The 17,024-nt window shown below is 39.1% G+C and overlaps 4 non-coding genes across 4 annotated transcripts; 2 read left to right on the top strand and 2 right to left on the bottom strand.

The window, feature by feature from the left end:
* Positions 1-341: 341 nt before the first annotated feature.
* On the bottom strand, positions 342-414 carry trnak-cuu (transfer RNA lysine (anticodon CUU)). The gene has a single exon. It is a non-coding gene; the product is annotated as a tRNA-Lys (tRNA).
* A 3,363-nt stretch (positions 415-3,777) lies between these two features.
* trnaq-uug (transfer RNA glutamine (anticodon UUG)) lies at positions 3,778-3,849 on the top strand. The gene has a single exon. It is a non-coding gene; the product is annotated as a tRNA-Gln (tRNA).
* Positions 3,850-9,456: 5,607 nt separating this feature from the next.
* On the top strand, positions 9,457-9,538 carry trnas-aga (transfer RNA serine (anticodon AGA)). Its single transcript has one exon. It is a non-coding gene; the product is annotated as a tRNA-Ser (tRNA).
* A 4,893-nt stretch (positions 9,539-14,431) lies between these two features.
* Positions 14,432-14,503, bottom strand: trnav-uac (transfer RNA valine (anticodon UAC)). The gene has a single exon. It is a non-coding gene; the product is annotated as a tRNA-Val (tRNA).
* Between the last annotated feature and the right edge of the window lie 2,521 nt (positions 14,504-17,024).

Raw genomic sequence — 17,024 nt, 5'->3', positions numbered from 1 at the left:
AGGTTGAAGTTGTAGAATTTTAAGAGTTGTGGTCCTAAACTTTTAATTACAGTTCTAAAATGTTACATGGTAGTTCTAGAATGTTAAGTAGCAGTTCTAGAACAATAGGTTGAGGTTTTAGAATGTGAACATGCATTGTCACCAGACTTTAGTTTGATCAGAGGAACAGGAGGTCAGCACAGGCCAAGATTGTATAATGCAGGCACGTTTTAGTCTGGTAAATTTCAGGGATTTTTACAGTGGGATGGAATTGCTAATCTTGCGATTGACAGACTATCTGCCCCAATACAGCCACAGTATACAGTGCAGAACTCAGGCATTCGAACTGTCTAAAACACCACCGCCCAACATGGGGCTCGAACCCACGACCCTGAGATTAAGAGTCTCATGCTCTACCGACTGAGCTAGCCAGGCACTTCTCACGTTATGAGTTGCGGTCCAAAAATTTCACTTAAAACTTCTGAAATGTTACAGTTCTAGAATGTTACTTGGCAGTTATAGAATGTTAGGTTGAAGTTCTAGAATGTTAAGCTGCCATTCTACAATGTTAGCTTTAAATTCTAGAATGTTAAGCTACAGTTCTAGAATGTTAGGTTGAAGTTCTAGAATGTAAAGATGCAGTTCTAGAAAGTTAAGCTTTCATTCTAGAAATCTGAGTTGCAATTCAAGAACAATAGGTTGAAGTTCTAGAATGTTAAGCTGCCATTCTAAAATGTTAGCTTAAATTCTAGAATGTTAAGCTACAGTTCTAGAATGTTAGGTTAAAGTTCTAGAATGTAAAGATGCAGTTCTAGAAAGTTAAGCTTTCATCTAGAAATCTGAGTTGCAATAGGTTGAAGTTTTAGAATTTTATAAGTTGCATTCCCAAAGGTTGCTCATAGTCCTAAAAGGTTACATTGTAGTTCTAGAATGGTAAGCTGCAGTTCTACAATGTTAGGTTTAAGTTCAAGAATGTTAAGCTGCAGTTCTGGAATGTTAAGTTGCAGTTCTAGAACAATAAGATGTAGTTTTTGAATTTTAAGAGTTATGGTCCGAAAATCTTACTTACAGTTCTACAATGCTATGTTGTAGTTCTAGAATGTTAGGTTTGAGTTCTAGAATGTTAATATTCAGTTCTAGAATGTTAGGTTTAACTTCAAGAATGTTAACCTGCAGTTCTGGAATGTTAAGTTGCAGTTCTGGAAAATTTGGTTGAAGTTGTAGAATTTTAAGAGTTGCGGTCCTAAACTGTTAATTACAGTTCTAAAATGTTACATGGTAGTTCTAGAATGTTAAGTAGCAGTTCTAGAACAATAGGTTGAAGTTTTAGAATGTGAACATGCATTGTCACCAGACTTTAGTTTGATCAGAGGAACAGGAGGTCAGCACAGGCCAAGATTGTAGAATGCAGGCACATTTTAGTCTGGTAAATTTCAGGGATTTTACACTGGGATGGAATTGCTAATCTTGCGATTGACAGACGACCTGCCCCAATACAGCCACAGTATACAGTGCAGAACTCAGGTATTCCAACTGTCTAAAACACCACCACCCAACATGGGGCTCTGTTTTTTTCTGTTTTTTTTTTTTTTCGTTTTTGTCTTGGGGTCAAATTTGACTTAAGTTTCTCTATCAGAAATGAGTTTCTATTAACCAAAAATAACATAATTGGTTATCAATGATATTTGCTATTAAAATTACTTATTTCATTGAATTTTAGGGTTTTAAATACATAGTGTTTGGTTTTCCTAGGTCAATTTTGACCTGGTGGTCCAATGGAGCACTATTGTGCTTTACAGCAGATGAGCACATGTAAAGACGCATTAAAACCGGGCGGCTCTGGCTCAGTGGCAGAGCTGTTGCCTGCCAATTGGAAGGTTGGTGGTTCGATGCTGCGCACCGGAGTGTAAATGTGTGTGAGTGTATATTTGATGAGCAGGTAGCACCTTGTACGGCAGCCTCGTCCACGTTGTATTAATGTGTGTGAATGCTGAATGTTGGTGGTGAAATACAGCACATTTACATTTAAAAGACCCTTACACACAACACACAATAATACGAACAGCAGCTGCAAACTACCTCATGTAATGGCAACATTGAGCTTTCCAACACATGGAACCTGCTAAAGATCACATTGTGCTCTCCTGCATAAACATGCGCACACACCTGGGGTAATGGATCGTATGTTGTACTTTTCAGCAGACGAGCACATCAGTCCCTCCAGAATTTTGTGGTCTTTTTTTGCGGGAGCTTTTGTAAAGAGCTTTTTGTCTTGTGATAAAAGTAACAATGTCTTGTATTGCAATATCTTTTTTTAATGTTTAACAATAAGAAAACTTTATGAAAATAAAACTTGCTAAGTTTTCCTAGTAACCAAAAAGGCTTGGGATGCTGTGATTGTTAGTATAATATGAAAATGGTTGGAGAATTTAAGATTATTTATTGAATTAATCAAATTTTAACATGGCTTGTTGATCTTTACATTGTTTAATTCCTCACCTGGCCTTGGACACATTCCTTTGGTTTGATAATGAATTTGTTAGGCTTTAACCTAAACTGAGAACAGCTACGATCATTATTGTAAGTGCAATGATACGTCACCCTGTACATCTCATCTCCAGTTTTTTCCTGCATCCACCATTTGTGGTCACATACTGAGACAAAGACTGGCACATGGGACTGCTGGGATTAGATAAAGTAGCGGGAAACTCCGGTTATTGGTCAAATTTGTTGCAATAATTTGTCAAAATTGGGGGTCACACAAAAAGTCTCTGTTATTGGTCGAATTCGTGTGAATTGTATATTGCAACATTGCAAAATGCTGGAGGGACTGAAACACGTACAGTTGTGTTCAGAATAATAGCAGTGTTTAAAAAAAGAGCATGTCGAGCCATTTACCACTGCTTAAATCATATATTTTAAGTGCATAAAGCACTTACTGTAACTAGAAGGCTGCAACTAAATTTTAAAAAAATAAAACATTTAAATAAACTACTGGTTTCTACTGTGCTGTACTTCAACTGGCAACATCAAGGTAGTGCATCAAGGTAGGCATTAGTCAACATAACATTAAACATGTATAGTGCATGAATTGAAGAGTCGTTTCCCACAAATTATTCAGTGAAAAAACTTGTGCTGGGCAAGAAGTCAATGTTGTGATATTTATCTATTAACAATAAATGTATTAAATCTGAAGTAGAAGAGGCAAACAGTGTTATCTCAAATCTTAGGTAGAAGAGGCAAATGATTTGGAAAGAGGAGGCGGAAAAAAACAAAACTTCCCCAACTCAGCTCAACAAACAGTCCATTCTGAGTGATTCACTCATTGAACAAATCATTCTTCAGCGTCAGTAGACACCCTTTCAGTGGTTTGTTGTCCTCAAGACACATCACACTTTTTTGGATAAATGTGAATGTAAGCTCGAGATTCTTTGGGTACTGTGGGTCTAGTGCATTGACGTAGCCGTGATCTGTCAGTGAATCGAAAGGCAATGGTCAAGTAGTTTGTTTGGAATGTAGTGGTTTTTTTTTGCCTCCACTGCCAGATTGAGCTTTCTGATTATATTTTACGACTGACTTCTTTTGACACAAAACATTTGACAAACTTGCATTCAAAACTGTTGGGTGGGGCCTCTTTTATTTGCTTGTATTACATCAAGTGACCTGCAAACCAATGACCGTCAGAGATGGCAAAAGTACTCACTGCCCATACTCAAGTAGAAGTACACATTATTGTGTTAACAAATACTCCGGTAAAAGTAGAAGTACTGATTTAACTACCCTTGCAACACTTTTAAAGGTTCCATGGTGTAATGGTTAGCAATCTGGACTTTGAATCCAGTGATCTGAGTTCAAATCTCAGTGGAACCTGGTTTTAAGTTGCATGTATGCATTAGCTTAAGTGTTTGTGTTGTAGTATCTATAGAGATTTGTGGTGTAGTATGGAACCATTGTAGTATGAAAACATATGGAACCTTGTTTTTAATGAAACTTATTTCCTTCTGTCTTGGCAGGACTCCCTGGAAGAAGAGTTACTGTAGCTCAATGGTTAAATAAAGGTTAAATAAAAATAAAAGGAATCTGTAATATATCCAAACATTCCTTTCTTCATTACTGACATACTGGAAGTCGGCCATGTTTAATTGGATGCTCTCCAGTTATTGTTATTTGGTAGATTAACATTATATTTTCCTACTTTGGGGACTTTTCATTTCATATTCTTTGTCTGATATTTTCTATTCCCTGTTTGTATTTTTTGTGACTGCATGTGGTTTTAAATCTGTTGGAGTTTCTTCAGACTAAAGCAAAGACACTGATGATGTCATCCAAAAGAAAGATAAAGGACAGCAACCTGTTTCCAGAGGACACTAAAGAATGACGGAGCAGCAGGAAACAGAGCAGCTCAAATAGCAAACAGCTGATTTATTCATATGACTCGTAGAATAACGCCAATGATTGACTTGTTTTAAATGTCTGGGAATGTGGAACAGCTCCATGCTGACTACCTGAAATAAAACAAGGCCACATGCTGATTATTGGGGACTTGATTTGATGGATTTATTCTTCCTTGTGTCTCTGTTTAAATTTAAAGGTAAAGTCAGCGTCCACTAAAGGTTGTGTTGTTGCTGCTGACAGACTCAGATTATTATTCTAAGTGTGTGACAACATTATGGGATGGATCCCTACAGAGATAGACCTTTTAGTTAAAGAGGAACATCCTTTTAGTTTAGATCCTTTAGTTTCCAACCAGACCAGAGTGGTGATTGTAGGAACAGTGGAAAGATGAACCAAGACGGCTTTTCATGGAATTTAACTTGTGAAGGTCTGCAGAAAAATCTTTCCGATCTCCGACATTGGTCCTGTATTAGATCAGAACTGTAGTTACTTACTTACCCTACACAAATAGTGCAACATGTTCCAACGCATAAAATGCTATACTAATAAATCTTTGAATGACAGCACACAATGTCACACGGAAGACCGGGGTTTGATTTCCCGATGGGGAGATTTATCTACCAGCTGCTGATTGTTTACCAAAGCTACATCAACACTACTACATCTGCCAGAGTAGATTGGTCAGAATACATCTCACAAGGCACCCAGATAGCTCAGTGGGTAGAGCGGGTGCCCATATACAGAGGTTTGCTCCTCTACGCAGCGGTTCGAATCCAGCCTGTGGCTCTTTGCTGCATGTCTCGCCCCCTCTCTCTCTCTCTCCCCTTTCACATCTTCATCTGTCCTCTCCAATAAAGGGAAAACCCCTGAAAATATAACTTTGAGAATACATCTCACAGTGTTCAGTCATAATAATATCTAAGTAGTATGTGTTTCATGATTGTACTTTTGTTTTTGAATGGTAAATGAACATATTTTAAAGAATAGTTTTAGAAATGTGCTGGAATTTGCAATAAAAAACATGACTTTTCCTATTTTGACAAACTGTTTTGATCACTTGAGGTATTTCATTGAAGTCTTTGATCTTGGACAGTTACTTTGCAATCTAAAACTGTTGCATTTGTTACTTTCAGATGGATTACTGCAATTCTTTATTGTAAGGCTGCTCAAAAAAGTCCATAAAGACTCTTCAGCTGATCCAGAATGCTGCAACACGTGTTCTGCCAGGAACAGAGATCACATCTCTTCTGTTTTAGCTTCTCTGCATTGGCTTCCTGTAAAATCCAGAATAGAATTTAAAATCCTTCTTCTCACCTACAAAGCTTTTCATGTTCAAGCACCATCTTATCTTAAAGCGCTCATTGTACCTTATTACCCCACCAGAGCACTGCGCTCCCAGAATGCAGGGTTACTTGTGGTTCCTAAAGTCTTCAAAAGTAGAATGGGAGCCAGAGTGTTCAGCTATCAAGCTCCTCACCAGGTTCCCGTTTGGGTTCAGGAGGCAGACACCGTCTCCACATGTAAGAGTAGGCTTAAGACTTTCCTCTTTGATTAAGCATACATGTGCAGCTCAACCTCAAAAAGCCATAAAGCAAATGCTTGTGGCTTAAAGATCGAGGTCCCGCTCATAAAACATCAGACAGGCGCAGTTTTTGTGGCGCAATAGGTCAGCGCAGCCAGCTGTTAACCGAAAAGATGGTGGTTCAAGTCCACCCAGGGATGTTTGTTGCTTAAATAACGTAGAGGGAGATGACTCTGGGATTTATCCTTCTGCAGAAGACCTTAGAGCAGCCCAAAGATAACCCAAGTGGCCTTATGTCTATCAGAAGGTACAGTTTTCCAAACCATGGACATATTACTCTTTACGGTCATCAGAGATAGGAATTAACGAAGTACAAATACTTCATTACTGTACTCAAGTTCATTTTTCAGATATTTTTTACTTTACTATTTATTTTTGTGGCAACTTTTTACTTTTACTCCTTACATTTTAACATAAACATAGGTACTTTCTTCTCCTTAAATTTTACAAAACTGGCTTGTTACTTTAGTTTTGTACTAAAGGTTGTATATCAGGAGTGATTGTGAGAAGAATAGCGCTGACACGCGCCTCACACCACGAGCGGGCGCATATGCCACACAAAGATAAAAGTGAGAGAATAAAAAAAGAGACAAGCTGTCCAGAGGATAATCAGCTGAGATCGTGTGCGTCCTTGAGAACTGTAAGTTGTATAACTGATGTTGTCAGCTCATGTAAGCCTGTTGTTGTATTGAGTTTTGTGAGTTTGGAGAGAGGGCGTGTGATGAAAGTGAGGGCTCTGACACAGAAAGGGATATTACAGAGGGTGAGGAGGATGACGAAGAAGACTAGGAGGATGACGAAGCGGGTGAAGAGCATGAAGAAGAGATTGAGGAAGAAGAAAACATAAATGGGACAGAGAGAGGAACAGCCAGAGGGACAGCAAGTGGATCCATGTGGATCAAGTACTGCACCATCAGGTTTGTGATGAAGAAGGTTCTTACTATTTTCAAAGCAGTGCAATTACAATTTCATTGAAAATCTACTGTGTGTCCTTAAAATGGTGCTTTCTGCTGTCAAATTCTTTTTTTGTGTCAATACGGCTCTGTTTCTTTTTTTTTAAGTACGTACTTGGCCTACATTTTGAAATGCATGCAGGTATGCATGCGTACAGTGGTATGCATGCGTTTAGGAACCCATGCTGATGTTGACTAAAAAGAGGAATTTAAAAAGTCATCTTTTATAAATTGATCTTAATTGCATAATTTAACAAAAGAGAAAAATCCAACTTTTCAGGACACCAGCTTTATTGCCTAGCCGAATTAGCTGTTAGCTAAACTAACCTTGTTAGCTTTCAGGTGGAGGCGAACAGCAGACCGCCACTGTGGAACAGATCGTGCAGTGCCGTACATCCCTGGTAAATCCTCGTACATCATGATCATCATCTGCGCGTGCACGAACAAATTGCACATGCGCAGAACGGATCATGGAGGCAGGACGGATCGTTTACCGACATACGTATTTCTACTGAACTGGTGAACTTGGGTAATGTAAAGCCCCAGTGGCCTAAAGGATAAGGCACTGGCCTCCTAAGCCAGGGATTGTGGATTCAAGTCCCATCTGGTGTGAATATCAACAGAGTGGCGCAGCTGAAGAGTGCCGGTCCCATAACCCAGAGGTTGATGAATCGAAACCATCCTCTGCTGTTCTGTTTTGCTGGTGACACAATGGTAGACACTCTGAAAGGGTGATGCATCAAGAGATTATGACTATACTGTTCTCCTTATGTGTCATGCACTTCCAGTACGTTGACACAGTTTAACAGAAAGCCAAACTCAAATTCACGAGCCAGGACAACGAGCGTCTTGCTCCTTTTGTTATCTTCAGGCAGGTGAAATTGACGAGTAAAAACTAAACAGAAAGAAAAAGACGGAAGCTTAGTCTCTTCTACTGCAAATAGCTATAGCATACTAAGCTATCTTTAACTATACAACACATGAACAATGTGCTAACTACCCATTAAAACACATAGCGCTAGCAGAAACATCAGAGTAAAGCTAATAGCGTCACGTACATTCACACACGTAGCGCTAGCATAAACATCGAGATAGCATTGCTAGCAGAGAAACGATGTGAATTCAATAATGAATGAATGAAAGGTTTACTAACTTTACAGCTACAAGAATAATGCAAGTAGTACCGACAGAAATAAATACTAAACTTACAGCCAATGTTGTCGTGGGAAAATCAATAAAGAGTCCAACTCGGATACCATGATTCCTCCGGCATAGTGCTTCTACTATGTAAAACATGTAGCTTGTCATGCGTTTCAAAATAAAGGTCCCTGCTAACTATTCCTGCGTATACTTTACTACATATAGTGCGACACATCTAATTGACTTACATAGAACATTTTAAAATTTAAATAATTCTTAATAAATCTGAGGACAAAACACTACACAATGATATGATGTTAACACGTAACTTCATCCGTCTTTGCTGTTGCATTGCAATAACAAATAGCTACATTTGTGTAAAGTAATGACAGGCTTTGTGCCCGTGTTGAGTAGGGAGGGAAATGTAATGCATACCCCTACGTTTTATCTTCTTCTAATATTTATCATGAAACGAGGAAGCAATATAGAGCCCTAGTAAACAAAAAGTGAGAAAAACAGCAGTGAGAGAAACAAATCAAGGTACTGGAGAGCAGGAAGAGGGAGAGCCAGAGGAGTTCTGGGAGTTTGGAGAGAGGACATATGATGAAAGTGAGGGCTCTGACACAGAGAGGGATATTCACAAGGGTGAGGAAGATGAAGAAGAGGGTGAGGAGGATGAAGAAGAGAGTGAGGAGGAAGAAAACATAAATGGGACAGAGAGAGGAACAGCCAGAGGGACAGCAAGTGGATCCATGTGGATCAAGTACTGCACCATCAGGTTTGTAATGAAGAAGGTTCTTACTATTTTCAAAGCAGTGCAATTACAATTTCATTGTAGGTCTGCTGTGTGTCCTTAAAATTGTGCTTTCTGCTGTCAAATTCTTTTTTTGTGTCAATGCGGCTAATTTACATGCAGGTATACATGCATACAGTGGTATGCATGCGTTTAGGAACCCATGCTGAAGTTGACCAAAAAGAGAAATTAAAAAATCATCTTTTGGAAATTGAGCTTATTGCCTTAATTTAATAAAAAGGAAAAATCCAACCTTTAAGGACATCAAATGCGTTGTCCAGTGATGGTGGTATAGTGGTGACCATAGCTGCCTTCTAAGCAGTTGACCTGGGATCAATTTCCAGCCATCGCAGTAGTTTTCATTGTGTGGTTACTTGCTTTATTTGTCAAGAAGTAACCAGAAAGGTTACTTGCCCAACCCAATTTGATAAAATATTAGATCTCTGTTATCGTACAAATAAGGGAGCATATCAATCAATCAAGCTGCCTCCACGAGGATCCACAGACACAGGCAGTGCACTACGATTTGCCCTTTGCCAGTGTCTGGTAACTACTACTAACCAATTGAAAAGTTTATGAACATTTGTGTAAACAAGTATAGCACTGCATATAATGTTGTCGTGGCCGAGTGGTTAAGGCGATGGACTAGAAATCCATTGGGGTCTCCCCGCGCAGGTTGGAATCCTGCCGACAACGAGAAGTGTTTTTTAGGAGTGGTAGCAAACCAATGACACATCACAGTATTCCAAATTGCAGATGAGCCTTCATGAACAATATTGTGTTACTTCATAGATACTGTGTTACAAGATTTTCAGTGAACGTTGTATTGTCCAGCAGAAAGGACACGGTCAGACCTGTGCTCCACCAAAAAGAGACATCTGCCCCCACTGCTGGAGTGGACACTTCTCTATCTGTAATTAACCAAAATTAAAATGCACCAGAATGTTACATGACATTAATTAATTGTTGATGGTTGTTTAAAAAAAAACATGTAATAAGCTGTACCTTAAGATAGAACTCATGCCATCTCTTTTGCCTCGGGGCTGGTCTATTCCAGCCTCAGTAGGTCAAACCCCTGTACCGGGACAGCCATTCATCGTCCCCCATGGCACGATGCTTCTTCACTCTGTAAAACAAAGTGGAGAAAGCAACACAAGAAAAGGAAAAATAATCTGAAATTGGCCTTGAAGAAAGTTGAGGTTATTGCAACCACCACAGATTGCTGGACAACACACCGACGGGGTTTTATAGGTGTCACTGCGCATTGGCTAGATAGTGCAACTCTGCAGAGGCGCTATGCTGCCCTAGCATGCAAACAGCTAAAAGGGTTGCATACTTTTTCTGCCCTTGCTATTGCTCTCAACGATATACACGTGGAGTACAACATCCAAGAAAAGATTGTTTGCACAACAACTGACAATGCTTCAAATTTCATAAAGGCCTTTAGAGTCTATGGTGAGCTGGAAGAAAATAACAATCCAGATACTGCACTTCAGGGTGCGAGGGAAAGTACGGGAGGAGAGAGTGATGAAGAAGAGGGGGGAGATATCACAGGTGTCGAGTTTGTTGAAGCCGGGACAATATTGGATGAAGATAATGGCTTGGAATACCAGCTGCCAAAGCACCAACGTTGTACATGCCACCTTCTCAACCTGATCTCCACTGCTGATGCCTTGAAAGCAAATGGAAATCCAGTGTACAGGCGGCTGTCTCGTTCAGCATTCTCCAAGTGTTCAAGTCTGTGGAGCAAAAGCTCAAGATCTACCACAGCTGCTGAAATCATAGAAGATAACTGCAAACTTCAGCTCCTGAGGCCAAATGAGACACGGTGGAACTCCCTTTTCTTTGCCGGGGAGAGGATTGTGAGAATCCTAAGGAACAAGGAGAAGGAGCAATCACAGCTGTCTGCAGTGCGCTAAAGATACTATGTATGTACTTACCATTTTATTTTGTAGATTTATTGACTGCAATATGAGATAGCTTCATATTTAGATAATGTCTTGCAGTTAAGGATGGGTTTAAAATTTCTTAATGAATACTTTGATTCCCACTATGAATGAAATTCTATATTCATTAATTGTTTTTGTTTTTATTGTCAGGTTCACTCCTGTTGAGCTTGCTTTTCTGGCAGAGTATACCAAGACTATGAGTACAGTTGCAAAGGCGCTTGATGTTCTCCAGGGAGAGGCCAATGTACAGATGGGATGGTTGGTACCTACAATAACACTACTCCAGGCGAAGCTCCAGCACCTCTGCATTTCCTCAAAGTCCTGTCGGCCTTTGATTGAAGCACTTCTAGCAGGGCTTGAAAAACGTTTTGGACAGATGCTTACAGATCCAGAGCTAATTGCCGCTGCCATTCTCGTCCCCAAATTCAAGACCTTCTGGACAAGTGATGAATGTATCCTAAAACTGGGTATGTCTTGCAATGTTTACTTTACACTTATAATAGTTTATAGTCCAGCATTTGAAGTATCCCTAACTTAGTGCAAACAAAATGGCAATATTTATGTAATCATTTTATTTTTTTTTCAAAATAATGTTATAAATCATCTTTGAGTGTTGACATCTAATTGGTTTTTGTATTCCATAGGCCTTGACTACATCAAAAGTCACCTGAAGGAACAAGTTGTGGTGAATGAAGGGGATACGTCCCATTCTTCGTAGGAGGAGGACTTTTTTTCAGCAATCAAGCACTCTAGTTCCCAAGAAAATACCAAACAGCTGGAGACCTACCTGGGGTGTCCAGGTGATACAATGGATGTACTGAAGTCTTTCCCAGCAGTATGCCACCTGTCATTGAGGCTTAACACGGCACTACCTGCCTCCGCTGCCTGCGAGAGACTGTTCAGCGCTGCAGGCCTGATTTCTACACCAAAAAGGGCCCGTGTTGATGCCATAAACTTTGAAAACCAGCTTCTTTTGAAGCTAAACAGAGATTTCTGGTAGTTTTGGGTTCTTTCTCTATATCATGCAAACACACATTCACACTGATACCCATGTGTGTACACCCACACACATTAAAAAAAAGGTTCTGTTTGTTATGTTGCCTTAGAAGTTATTCCACAAGTTTTGAAGGGTCTTGGATGTTCATCCTACGTCAAGCACACACAGACTTTGAGCTATACTGTACATTTGATCACTTGCAGTCTCTCTCTCCATGTCCCTGAGTTTTTTCTTTCACATTGAGCTCCTGCTCTCAATGGGAAAGCCTTTTTGTTCAAGACTTTTCCCCAGTGTAACAGATAGTTTTTGTTTAGTTTGATGAAGGTGGTTGGCCAGCTATTTTATAGAGAAAAGTGTGTAATTTGTGTGCAAATATACAGTATCTAAAAACACGTTTTTAAAACCCACTGTCCTACACACAATTAAGTTATGACACTTTAAGCATTACAGAAGGTCTGAATACCCTTGTTGCTCCCAAGTTCTTGAAGGGATCCAGGACAAATCCATGTACAGCTACAGATTTGTGGGCATACATCACTTGCCATTTGACTTTTGCTGGATGTCTATTGTCTATTTGCATATTAATAAAAAAAGTAATACAATGCACATTGAATTTGTGATTTCTCCAACTTTTACAGCACTTGTAAAAATAGACATTACCCTTTATTAGCACTCTATTTTCAAAGCTTTACTAGCTGTCAGTTCATTTCTAATACGCTGCTGCCATCCGTTAGTTGCAACTCTAAAAGTATGGGGAACTTAGTTAATATCTGTTTAGTAATTCATATTTTATCCTTTATTTTCTTTTTCCAGAAGCCATGTTTGAGCACGCACACATACATGCAGATTCTAAATGTTAAGGGGAAGATTAAAAAAGAGAAACTGGATCTGTGAATTCTCACAGAATCAAAACTGAATTCATTTCTTGCAAATTAATCAGAATCTTATTAACCTGGAGTCCCATTCTCTGTCACAATAATCATATATATGATGTTTTAGGCCTTTTGGCAGACATCCATTTAAAATGTAGGCAACAGCATATAAAAAGCATAAAAAGTGGTTTCTACTTTTACTTAAGTAAATTTCCAAGCCAGTACTTTGTTACTTTTACTTGAGTAAATAAGTTTAATCAGTACTTCCACTTTTACCAGAGTATTTTTTAACACTAGTATCTGTACTTCTACTTAAGTACGGAAAGTGAGTACTTTTGCCATCTCTGCCTGCTGTGCCATGAACTACTACAAACTACTATTTCTAGTCACTGTTCCATTATCTTTTACTGTGACTGTTATTGCCAGTCTGTTATTGCCATTTCAAACCCAACCGGCCATCTATCAGAGGTTTCTTCCTAAAAGGGATTTGCCCAGAGAGCAGTGTCCAGCACTGCCCCAACTGGGAGCTATACGAAGGAGACAGGGTATTACTTCTCGCTTTTAAAAGGTATAGTGTTATGTTTGGCAATGATACTCAATACAGGAAACATGACAATGCATAATATTTGTTTTAATTTTCAAGTTTGTCTTTTTAATTGTCGTTAATGGCCACAAGTGAACAGTTCCTTTCTGCCTTTGACCGACATATTTCGGGTTGTTTTACCAGCCCCTGACCATGACCAGCAGAGCAGAGTGGCGCGGCGGGAGTGTGCTGGGCCCATAACCCAGAGGTCGATGGATTGAAACCATCCTCTGCTAATTGCTGTGCTTCATATCAGCACTAAATATATTTCCAGTCTGTTGATGTTTAACGAAGTGTCGCAAGTGAAATGTCTGCCCCTGCTGAAAGTTTAACTTAATAGCATGTGAAGTTTTTTTCATCCATAAAAATAGAAATTACAGTGCTCATACCTGCTGTAACACCCATAAAAACTGGAGCATAAAACATTAAATACATTACACTACACTTGAAAAATACTGTAAATAGTACCATGTACCTTTAAAGTGCTTGTTGTGCTGTCTACCAGTCAGATTACCACAGGAGGTAATATCTTTGCAGCTCTTTTAAAGACTCTACCATAATACCTGCTGGAGATGCCAGGTCCTCATACATGTAAAGCATGAGCTCTACCACTGAGCTACATCCCCTGAAGATTTTCAGATTTTTTTGACTTTTTAATGATTGCCCTGCTATACAACGTTCACTGCAAATCTTGTAAAACAGACTGAGAAGAAACACGTTGGTGGAGACTGATGGCTTCCAGTACCTATGAGATAACACAATATTGCTCACAAAGGTACATCTGCAATTCAGTAACCTGTGATTTATCAAATTGTGTCATTGATTTGCTACCACTCTTAAAGTATGCCTCTCATTGTCAGCAGGATTCAAACCTGCGCGGGGAGACCCCAATGGATTTCTAGTCCATCGCCTTAACCAGTCGGCCACAACAACCTGAAAAGCAGCGTTATACCTGTTTGCACAAACGTTCATAAACTTTTCAATTGGTTACAAGGAGTTACCAGACACTGGCAAATCGTAGGGTCCTGCCTGTGTCTGTAGATCCTCGAGGAAGCAGCTTGATTGACTGATATGCTCCCTTATTTGTACCATAACAGAGATCTAGTATTTTATCAAATTGGGTTTGGCAAGTAACCTTTCTGGTTACTTCTTGACAAAAAAAGCAAGTAACTACACAACAAAAGATACTGCGATGGCTGGGAATCGAACCCAGGTTAACTGCTAGTAAGGCAGCAATGCTCACCACTATACCACCATCACTGGGTAATGTAATCAGTGTCCTTAAAGATTGGATTTTTCCTTTTTATTAAATTAAGGCATTAAGCTCAATTTCCTAAAGATGATTTTTTTATTCCTCTTTTTGGTCAACATCAGTATGGGTTCCTAAACGCATGCATACCACTGTATGCATGTATACCTGCATGCATTTCAAAATGTAGGCCAAGTATGTACTTAAAAAAAGAAACAGAGCCATATTGACACAAAAAAAGAATTTGACAGCAGAAAGCACCATTTTAAGGACACACAGTAGACCTACAATGAAAGTGTAATTGCACTGCTTTGAAAATAGTAAGAACCTTCTTCATTACAAACCTGATGGTGCAGTACTTGATCCACATGGATCCACTTGCTGTCCCTCTGGCTGTTCCTCTCTCTGTCCCATTTAGGTTTTCTTCCTCCTCACTCTCTTCTTCATGCTCTTCACCCTCTTCTTCATCCTCCTCACTCTCTTCTTCATCTTCCTCACCCTCTGGAATATCCCTCTCTGTGTCAGAGCCCTCCCTTTCATCACATGCCCTCTCTCCAAACTCCCCAAACTCCTCTGGCTCTCCCTCTTCCTGCTCTTCAGTCCCTTGATTTGTTTCTCTCACTGCTGTTTTTCTCACTTTTTGTTTACTAGGGCTCTATATCACTTCCTCGTTTCATGATAAATATTAAATGAAGATAAAACGTAGGAGTATGCATTACATTTCCCTCCCTACTCAACCTGGGCATAAAACAACAACTATGAGGCTAGGAAGTTGATGTCCAGGTAATTCAGTTCCATTTTATTCATTTAGTAATCAGGAAGCTCACACAAAAGATAGTTGCAAGGTCTACAAAATGATTAACTTTGCAACCCGTAAACTGTTGGAGCCTTGGTTGCCACCTTCCATCAAAATGTGAATCACAGACTTTCCAGCCCCTGATTAGAAATTCCAGAGCAGAGTGGCGCTACCCAGAACGTATTTGTCCACTTTCTCATCTCCTTTTCTTACCAATCAAACCCAAAGCTCCCTTCCATTTTTTGCCAATCACGAGAGACTTCATATCCATTTCTTGCCAATCAAAAAAGCGCCTCCTCTTGGCAACGCCCATCTCCATTTCCTACCAATCAAAACGCATTTTCGGCTTCAATGGCAGCTTTGCCGCAATCGCAAGAGAAGACGACTCATCTCGGTATTTTTCCACGGAAAATAAATAAAGTTATTACTGGCACCAAATCTCATGAATTAAACTTGTCAAAAGTTCATGTAATTGATGTATTTGTTTGACCGCAATGTCATATTGTTGTGCACTTTGCTAGTTAAGAACAAGCTTATAACGTTATGCTACTGTAAGCAGTAGTAGTTAGTGTATTAACGCTACGGTAACGTTAGGCCAAACGTCACCGTCACATGTTGTGCATTAAACCTGTTACATGTTCATGTAATGTATGTAGCTATGTGTTTATTTTCTTGCGAAGTCATGTTGCGGTGCACTTTTCTAGTTGAGAAGAGTATAACGTTAGTCAACAGGATAGGCTACGTTACGTGTATTTCGTTACGTATAAAGTAACATCAATATGTTAAGTAAAGTCAGTATCTTAAGTTAACGTTAGCTGTAATTTAATTTTTATTTTAAAAAATTATTATTGTAATATATTTTATAATTTTTAGAGAGAGAGAGAGAGAGAGAGAGAGAGAGAGAGAAATGATAAATTGATTGAATTGACATCAGTCCCTTATAATTTATATTACTTTAAGATTAGCATTCAAACGTTTACCCCAAGTTCAGTCCACTGTAGTATTTGTTGACAATAAAATATAATTGTAATATAATAATATTAATATTGATAATGATTATAATAAGCCTCAATTATGACTCAAGCCCCTGTACTAGCAATGTTACATCATGCTTTACTATAAGATAAAGGTAGATAGATATAGATGATAGAAATGAGCTATTCCATGGTCATGCCTGTAATATATAATTATTTGATTAAATCTTATACTATAGTTTTGTCTTTTTGGATACAATAAAGGGACCTTATTAAGTGTCTAACTATTGACATTATTGCTCTATTGTCCTATTGAGTTTTAATCTCAGATGGCATCTAAGGGTAAGAGGCATCGTGCCATGGGGGACGATGAATGGCTGTCCCGGCTGAGGACGTTTGCCGCTACAGGGGTCTGGCCTACTGATGCTGGGAATAGACCAGCCCCGAGGCAAAAGAGATGGCATGAGCTCTATCTTAAGGAACGGCTTTTTACATGTTTTTTTAACAACTATCAACAATTAATTAATGTCATGTAACATTCTGGTGCATTTTAATTTTGGTTATTTACAGATAGAGAAGTGTCCACTCCAGCAGCGGGGGCAGACGTCTCTTTTCGGTGGAGCACAGGTCTGCACGTGTGGATTCCACACTAAGAAGGTAAAGTTAATTGGGATATTTAAATGATAGATAAATACTAAAGATGCAATCATAATGTATGTTGTTAAAATTGACTTATATTTGTGGCTGTTGATTTCTTTGATA

Source organism: Etheostoma spectabile, unplaced genomic scaffold (genome assembly GCF_008692095.1).
Source record: "Etheostoma spectabile isolate EspeVRDwgs_2016 unplaced genomic scaffold, UIUC_Espe_1.0 scaffold00018787, whole genome shotgun sequence".
Lineage (NCBI taxonomy): Eukaryota > Metazoa > Chordata > Actinopteri > Perciformes > Percidae > Etheostoma > Etheostoma spectabile.
The sequence above is the reverse complement of the archived record's forward strand: the minus strand, read 5'-3'. Positions and strand labels throughout refer to the sequence as shown.